This window comes from Oryzias melastigma, linkage group LG13, assembly GCF_002922805.2.
Source record: "Oryzias melastigma strain HK-1 linkage group LG13, ASM292280v2, whole genome shotgun sequence".
NCBI classification, from domain to species: domain Eukaryota; kingdom Metazoa; phylum Chordata; class Actinopteri; order Beloniformes; family Adrianichthyidae; genus Oryzias; species Oryzias melastigma.
The window spans coordinates 15,936,516-15,945,961 of NC_050524.1; the positions used below are offsets into that span (position 1 = coordinate 15,936,516).

The 9,446-nt window shown below is 43.5% G+C and overlaps 1 protein-coding gene across 1 annotated transcript in view; it reads left to right on the plus strand.

Moving 5' to 3' along the window:
* Positions 1-3,365: 3,365 nt before the first annotated feature.
* The window catches only part of npas1 (neuronal PAS domain protein 1), a gene marked incomplete at its 5' end in the record, with an annotated part of 51,516 nt that continues 45,435 nt past the window's right edge, over positions 3,366-9,446 (plus strand). The window contains 1 exon segment of the mRNA XM_024277793.2: positions 3,366-3,412.

Consider the following 9,446-nt stretch of genomic DNA (forward strand, 5'->3'; position numbering starts at 1 on the left):
TGTCAGTATGAAGGAACCACAAGATCACATTGGTTGATCATGTGTGCAAAATGTTTGTTACAAAATAAAAGAGAGAAACAGATTAATGCAGCAACAAACCCACAGGACTTTTGTAAATCACACAGTAATAATAAAGAGACAAAAACTAAGGAAACTGTACAGTGAGGAAAAACACACATGGCCTACATCCCTGAGGGAATCCTAGATCCACATCAGCATCACTAAAGGTATATCTCAGGGTCAACCAGACTAACTTTAAGTAGCAGCTTTAGCAAAAGGAAAGTTTTAAGTCCAGCCTCAAAGACAGAGATGGGGTTTACCTGCTGAGCTGAAGGAGGGAAATGATTCCAGACAAAAAGAGTTAAACAGCTCAGGCTATATACACCCATACCATTCTAGTTTCACAAAAGTCTAGGAATACATTTTCAACACATATTGAACTTTAAGAGGGTCTCAATGAAATACGTGGAGTGTCACATGTGTACTGTAAAATGTCACATGACAAGAGCCGTTCACTTCCTGTTTGTGCCAAGAGAAGAGAATGATAACAAGACATAGATGTTTGGTACTTGGCAGCTGGATGGCTCAGTTGGTCTGGTGCAGGACTGTTGCACAGGAAATTAGGGTTCGCATCCCAGGAAGTGCAATGAGCTTTATTTATCACCCAACTGCCTAAGGTAGTCTATGTCTTGGTCTCCCTGTGCCGGTGTAGGTATGTGTTCGTCCTTCCAGATCAGTACGGGGGCTTGTAACTAGTGATGACATCACACTGTGGTAACACCTCTTAATGTGCTACTTGATGTTGAGATCAGCTCGGGTTCTACATATGTTTGTTTTCATTTTACGTTTCCTTTTGTGACCTAAAGTTATTTTCCCTCCTTTCAAAATGTTGCATCCCCTTTTGTGATTCTTTGGATACTTGTTCAAACCTCATCAGTTCTTCACTTAGGAAGACTCAACGCAGTACAAGATGGCCAATCCAGTAATATATATCAATGGTCCTTTGGTCCAGACCAATTGCAATCTCACTCGTCATCAAGTCGCAAGACCCCCTACCAATCTGGCAGAACACGTATGGTGCCCACACCGGTCCCCGGTCCAGAATATAGGAATATATAGGAATAGGTTGTGTCAGGAAGGGCATCCAACAATAAAACTTTGTCCCAAACCACCAATGCAAATCAGAGAAAACTGATTTGTTGTGGTGACTCTTGACAGGTGAACCCCATAGATTCTATTTAAGGTGTTTATTGCTTACTCAACAGGCAGGGGACGGCATCTTTGTTCTAATGTGTTTACTCAACTTTGTTTGGTGTGATCATAGAACTCACAAACATGTCACTGGCAACGATAGTGACCAGTGGGATTAGCCATGCTATCTACCTGCTAATACACATAGGATAACTGTTCGAGCTTACTTCCTGCTGCTACACACCCACACGGACACACAGAAACACACTGCACAGGTCCAATTTACCTATTTACCATGTTTTGCGGAAAATAAGTCGCTGTTTTTTTCATAGTGTAGCCAGGGGTACGACTTATACTCAACACCTTGAAGTTGTTTCCTGGAGTTGAGACAGACAGATACACCGAAGCAGGCAGCGCAAGAAGAAAAACTTTCTGTGATTTGACTGCATTTTGAATTCAAGATGTCCGACGATGTGCAGAAGACAGCAACGTGTAAACTATGCAAGGTTATTCTCGAGCCAATTTTAACACAACTAACCTTCTATCACCCAATAAAAGTCCACGAAAATGAACATAGGAGATTAAAAAAGATAAGAGATCAATTTGCGGGGGCAAGTTATTAAGACCAGGCAGTCATTCGCATAGCCTTAAACCTTCCTCTGTTCGTGCAACCAAGGAAAAAGTTCAGCACTGACCTCACATATTTAGGAAATTACATGTGAATACACTTTCTAAAAGTTACAGATTTTCAGAAAATACACATTGTATTTGTTTGTATTGATAAACAGAAACGTAAAACTGTTGTCCGCTTTAAAAAATGCTTTTCTTTGATTTTTTAAATAAACGTGAAGGCTGCTGTATCAGCCACATTGATTTATTTTGCTGCACTAACATGCTTGTTTCTTAATTGTGACTATTCAGTTATCTGTAACTTAAAATAGTCAGAAAGATAAGCATTTTTTTCAGAGAATAACGGTATTCTGGTATATTAAGATATTTATTGTTATTGTGATATGAAATAATTTCTATTATGATATACATTTTTTTCCATATCAGTGTAACACTAGAACACAGTTTCCCATCAGTAACAATTGTGACCGAACATAAAACACGTTTTCACACACCTGTTGTTAAAAAAAGTCAGAAATTTATGACACGTGAATTGAATATTTTTATGTCTAGGGAAAAATTGGACTAAATTGCTTATTTGTTGAGCTTTATTTTTTCATTTCCTAAAGGGGTCACACAAACTGCCTCTTGGGTTGAGTGTGGGTCAAGTTAACACCAGGTATAGACTAAAAAAAGTGACAAAAACAAGCGCGCGCGCGCAGGATGGAGTCAGATTTGACAATGTGTTGGATGTGATGGAATCTCCCACTCCTTCCACTGTGTCTTTTCTGGCTGCTAATCAGCATTTGAAAGGCAGCTTTGACAGTGAGAAAGAACGTGTGCAGGAGGGTGGGGGGAGGTGGGGGTATAAACGAAAGCATGAGACCCAATGAGTTAGGGGAGGGAGAGCCGGAGAAACCGAGGAGAGGGGCTGTACAAGCATGCCTTTTATATTTACTAGTGACTGAGAGGGAAGGAAGGAGGAGAGGGGAGCAGCTGAAGGCAGAGACAACTGGTGTGCGCGCGGCTTTCCCAAGAGGAAATGAAAAGAAAGAAGCTCAGCAAGGAGAGTGAATGAGTGAGCAGGAGAGAGGAAGGGAGGGAAAGGAGGGAGGATGGCGGCTGGAAGGAGGGAGGGAGCCAAAAGAGAAAGAGATTCTCACACTGGCTATGTCCTAATCCGAGTCCATCTCCAAGACGCAGCGGAGCAGAGTGTTACTGAAGTGAGTCTGAGAGCCAAGGAGAGCTACATCATCTAGTCCCCCCCTCTCCCTCCCCATCACCCCCCCTTACACACTCAAACACGCACGCGCGCACAAACACCGGCTCTCCTTTCCACAAACACGGGACTCCGCGATGCGTCCGGCTGCGCAGCAGCCCCGGCTTTGGTGAAAGTGAGGGGATCGGCGCTGCCCCTGTCCCGGCCCCCTCTGGCTCACGCGCCCGCGGCCGGCCGGGTGTGAGCTCGCGCGGGGGGTTGCTGTTTGGTGTCGGAGGGGTGGGCAGCGCAGGGGGCACCGGAGAGGAAGAGGAGGAGGAGGTGGAGGAGGAAGAGGAAGAGGGAGACAAAAGTGGATCCGATCATCAACAGCAGCCTGGAAATGCCCATCAGGTGAGTCAGATCATTGATTTAACAACTTTGGAGCGCGCGTGCACGCTCAGACTTCTGAACTTCTCTGCAAAGAAGTTTTAAGTCACTTTAAAACTGCTCTGTTTCTACTTTTTATTTTTATTTCCACACTTTTACGCTTTAATTAACTCTTATAGAAAGTTTTTTCAACACTTTGCTTCTAAGAAACCAATTTTTTGTTTGTTTGGGTTCTTTTTTTCATCACTAAAAGCTGCAGAATTGTCCACCACTGTGCAGAAGATCCAACTAATCATGTCTGATTATGGTCTGTGTGCTGAGTGTGACTCCATCCGCTCCACTTCTTTAAATGTGTGTGGTGTTTTTGAGATAGCGGGCGGCATGCATGCGCGCCCGTCTCCACCTGCAGAGGCACAATTGGTCACAGTTTAGTGGCTTCGCTGCCTTCGGGGTGTTTGCAGCAGGTGGTCCAAATTGGCAGAATGACTGTGACAAACACTCAGTGTTCACTGCTGCTGCAAAGTAAATAATAACATCAAACCATCACTCAGTTATTGCACGTTCTCTCTGTTTTTTTCACTTCAGGAACAGATTTTGTGAGCACTTTTGCATCATGAGATTGTGCACATCTACAGATTTATCCCCTATTGTTGCTCTGTGTTTGCTGCAAATTGTGCTCAATTTTGCCTACTACTGCCAAGTGGTGTCATTTGCATGCACACCTGCTCGGACTGCAGGTGCTGCAGATAAACTCCCACCAAATAACTCCCTTAAGTACACACTTGCAGCTGTCAGGGTGGCCTGTCAAAATGTGACAAGTAATGGAAGGAGTCACTATCACTGTAGTTTTTAGTCATTTTGTTCCCCCATATAAATTCTTTATTTGTGTCCATCTGTATGGAGAGTAACATGAAGCAGATTGAGTGTTGCGTGAGCGTGGGCAGCTCAGATCCCGGCCCGCTGAGCCTCTCCATCCGTTAGAGATTTGGCATTTGCAGGGCATTTTGGTTGTGACCTCCCTTTAGGCCTTTTTTTTATTAGACCCAGACGTAGGTTTCATCCGCAGCTTTCAGACTTGAAGAACTTCAGCTCACGCCAGCAGGAAAATGTGACAGAGCATGGACTGGAATACTTACTGGAGAAAGTGCTGCCAGCTGTAGATTAAAATGTGTGTTTCTGATGAACTATTGTGTAGTTTTCTTTGAACAATAAAAGAGATAAAATCAATTATTGCAGCTTATTTACTCGAGGAGTTTACAGGTGGACAGACACCTCCCTTCTTGGTATTTCCTGATATTTTTGCCTCTCTTACACACTGAGGTGGTCAGTAAGGTGTGTTGGCAGACGTGTGCTCGCACACACACTTCCTCTGAGCTCTTGGAGTGTGTGTGCGTGTTTGTGAAGAGCTCTGACAGACAGCGTGTGGGTCTGTGACAGAGGGTGTCAGCGCAGTGTCAGGGAGATGTGTTTAGTGTCACACTCTGCTGACCTGATCTCCGGTCGGACTGTCCACTCCGGCCCCGCTGCGGCTCCTTACATAACCCCTGCTGTCATTCACACACCCGCCTGAAGGGATCCACTGACTTTTGTACACACAAAGTCAGTGATATGCACACTGCGAATAGACAGGCTCGTTCTAAATAAAAGATCCACAGTCACTCATGTATTTGTATCTTTATCTCCAATTATTGCCAGAATGTGAGCCAAATTATTATTATTTTTTTGGCAAAAACTCAAACTTGATGGTTTGGAACACCTACACAAGTGGAGCATCTCCTCTGTAGAGTCTGACACTGCTCTGAACTCTTGACATGCACCTCCTCATTAATGTGTCTGTATTAGCATGTGGTCTCCTCCATGCTGGGCTGCTTTCATGGCCCGAGCGAGGGAGGAAGTGAGTGACCCCTCACGCTGCCTCTTTGGCCCGTGGGTTTTCGGAGGTCAGCGCTGATGTGCTGCTGCCTGCGTCAGTGGATTCACTCTGGATTGAAGGCTCGGTCCGTTTGGGCGACTCCCCCCACACTTAGGAGTTTAGCTTTTACTTGCTGGCAGTTTTGGGTTTTTTTTATATTTCCTTTTTTTAAGTTTGGTTTGTTTAGCCAGGTAGAACTTAAAAGCAAATCAAAATTCTGCTTTTCCTGAGTTAATAGTTCTATTTATAAGGTATTTTTTGCCTACCTTTTTAAGGGAAAGTTGAATTAAAACGGTGGAAAAAGCATTATTAAAGAATAAATGGTTACTAATTTGGGTAAAAAGTTGAGTCATTTACTAAAACCTTTGCAAAACAACAATCTGATAAGACAATTTTATTTCTTTAAAAAGCAGGATGCATCTCTACATTTGTGATGTGTTTTCTTGAAAATAGCAGGACTTGTTTTGGCTGTGAGTTCAGCTCATCTTTCTTCTGCGACCGCTCAAGCAAAGGTATCGGGTAATTATGACAGACACGGGCCGACTTCTGTGCAGCTCGGTGTCTGTGAGGAGTGGACATCAAAGCGTTGCTCGCCAAAGCTCTCTAATAACAGAGAGGAAGAAAAATATTGATTACTATGAGTGAACATTAGCAAATCTCTTTCTCTACCTTTTTTGTTCATAATCTTATCTGTCCATCATTTCTCCTTTCTCCCATCACCCAATTTGCCTCTTTCTACCTCCACGCCTGCACTCTCTCACCGCCCCCCCCATGTGCTCTTCATCTGATCCTCCATCTCTTGCTTATCATTTATTTAGTGCTGATCTCTTTCTTCTGCTTCCTCCAGTTTAGGGACAGTCCACACTGTGACTACAGGTTGTTATCATCATTCTTTTACATGCCTCCTCATCACTGCAGGACTACCTGGGGGTGGGTGGGGTCACACCGGTCCAATCTAACGGCGTATTGATTCCATTAGATAATTAATGACCCCGGCAAGAGGCCACAGAGGAGCAAAGAGGGGTTATAGAAGAAGGATGGAGCGGCCGGGTGGGGTGGATGATATGGGGGGGAGGCAAAGGTGTGTGAGAGCGGGAGGGGTGGCGGACGCCGAGGCCCTTGAGAGTTGGAGAGAACCTTGGGTTGGGAATGATCCAGAGTCGTCAAGGTCAGTCGCCGCCGGAGCTGGGATGCAGAGGCAGAATGCTGAGCGGTTCAAATACGGGGAGCGGGAGAGGAGGGAGAGGGATCTTCATGTCCAGCACTTGTCAATTGATCAACGGCTGAAAAAATTGTACATTAAAAACTCTTTTGACTTCCAAATCCAGAGGTCCAACCACGGCCGTAATGCATGATAAGTAGTTTTCAGCCCTCTAACCAGAATACCAAACTTCATCTCCCCTGACGCTCCAGCCGCTCATTTACAGCTACTCAACAACATGAAAGGCAAGATAGAAAACTAGCAGCATCAAATATTCTGTTCATGTTATTTCCAACCAACATCTTCCATGATATTGAGCGCTCTCTATTTGATATAATATTATTCACAGGAATATTTTGCACTCCTTGTACGTGTGCACTTTTACCTTTGGTTTGAGATAATTAAGGAGGAGTGAGCGTGGAGGGGGAGAACTTGCAGACAGCTGCCTGGAAGTGGTCAAATCAGCTCAAAAGCAGCTTTGAAATGCTTTCCAAGTATTTGGGTGTTTTCTTTTGTATAATTGGGGTTTAGACATGAACTTTGCACAGCACCGTTAATCCAATTTTCTTATTTCGGTGATGATGAAGTAATGTTGCAAGAAAAAGTATGCGAACCCTTTGAGAGTACCTCAGTTTCTGTTTAAAACGGACACATGATGTGTTTTTTTAATCTCAATCTAAATCATGGAGAAAAACATTGCCTGCTTAAAGTCACACCAATAGTGTTTTTGTGTTTCTATTGAACACAATCCTGTGTCCAGTTTGTGCAAGTGATGCATATGATGCTGCATACCTATGCACAAATATCTGATATAGAAAAGTAATACAAAAGTTACATGAAAGTGGCTACATTTTTGTTTAAAACGTTTAAAAACCCCTATTTTTCCAAATATATATACATTTATTTATAATTCTGCATGATAAAAGAGATGACTAGAGATGAATCTGTTGTTGTTTTTGCTGCAGATTGCTCCGTCTCGGCCCTTCTTTTCACCTTAACATGACTGCAGTACATGTAGTCTCTTGTGGGCTATGAGAGCTTCTGTGCCTCCGCATTTACAGTCTTGGCCAGACTCTGTATTGGGCCCCGGGGGTTGTGGAGATGAGGCATAAAACAACCATGTCTCTACCTAGGGGAGCTGGTGGCACGGCAGTGAAACTATTGTCTGTCGGCGTGCTGTTTGACTTAAATGTGTTCATTTGCCTGATGCCCCCGACTCCCTTCTGGGAGGGGCGTTTCAACGAGAGGAGGGGTACTATAACGAACCTCTGACAGCTGGAGGCCCTAATTAAATGTCCCTGCTGAAAATAAACAGAGCAGGAGCCAAGCGAGCAGCAAACAGATCCTCTCCGCTGCTGTTGAGAGTCTGCCAAGAGAGCACAGCTCTATAGGGTAAGGGTCTCAAACGAACGCCCGGGTACAGACACTCGTACGCAGCACTAATGAATATGTAGCGCAGCGGCAATATGTGTTGATTTATACAAGTTGATCTCCACATCTGTGGACATGATGTATTTTTATTCCCAGTACTTTGAGGAGTCCCGTCTTCCTTTTTCCCATATTTCCCACGGTGCTGTGGCAAAATGAGGCGACTCAGTCCTGCTGAGCGGGTCTCCCACTCTGTCTAGATGACACTTCTGACATTCAGCCTGTTGTTCGGTTAGGTAGCCGCTGCATCCATTTGGGTGAGTACATTAATGGGCCGCCCAACCTGCGACAAGGTTATGAGGCTGATTGAATAATATCTGTGGAGGCTCCTGTCCATTACGGCCCTGTGTGTGCTCAGATAGAAGAGAGATGGAGAGATAGTTTGAGACAGAAAGATGGGAGGAGAGATTAGATAAGCACAGATAGGGTCAATTAAGAGATAAATATCCAGATATGGGATGGCGAAGTGGTGTGCATGTGTGTGTGTGAGGCGGAGGAAATTGTGTACTGTCTGTGTCTCCCCTTCCTCTCTGTCCTACTTCACACAGCCTAATCTGCCTTGTTGAGCATTTAACCAGGTGAGGCAGAGAGGGTGACAAAGGTGAAGTTGTTGGACAGAGGTGTGCTGCCCTCTGCTCCACCCGGTTCCCAACAGATTCCCAAAGTAGACAATCCTGCAGAGCGGCAGCTTGAGAAAACACAGGCTGAAAACGTAGACTGTTATCAAAATACCCCATCGCTAAAAAGTTTTAGTAAGTTGTTTATCTACTTGTAATGAACGGTAAAGATCTTCTTTTCAATCCTTATCTATTTCAAAAGAATTGTTTCATTTATTCCTAAAAGGCTAAATAATTTTGCAAGCAAACATTTAGCTGTGCTGTTTTTGCAAAACCCATTGAAGTAAGGTGTAATGATGGATATATGCAAACCCAAAAAGATGGGTTGTAAAGGTGTTGCAGTGAAGAGGTGAAGGCAGGTATCGATACTTGATAGTCCCGTTAGTTTTTTTGTGTATTTTTATCTTCCTGTCTTTACAGGCTCCAAACAAACAAGCAGCTGCTGGTAATACTGTGATGCTTTCAAGTAGGGCTGCCACGATTAGTCGACTAATCGACGACTAATCGACTATTAAAATAGTCGACGACTAATTTAATAGTCGATTAGTCGTTATTTTCTATTATATGGAGTCAGAATTTAGTAAAGTTGAAAGTTATAATGATATTCTGCTAGCTTTTTGGACTATTTTGGCATTTATTAAGGTTTTTAAGGCTATTTTGGAGTTTTAATTTTAGCTACACGCTAGCTGTTTGCTAACAGGCTTTTTTTTTGTTTTTTTTAGGCTGTTTGGGAGTTTAGCTAATATTTCAGGGAGTTTAGCTAATATTTCAGCTACATGTTTGCTGTTTTGGCTAATTCAGGCTTTTTTCGTTTTTTTGGGCTATTTTTGTGTTTAGCAAATTTTTCCGCTACATGTTAGCTTTTTTATCTAACTTTGGGTTGTTTTAGTTTTTGGGCTA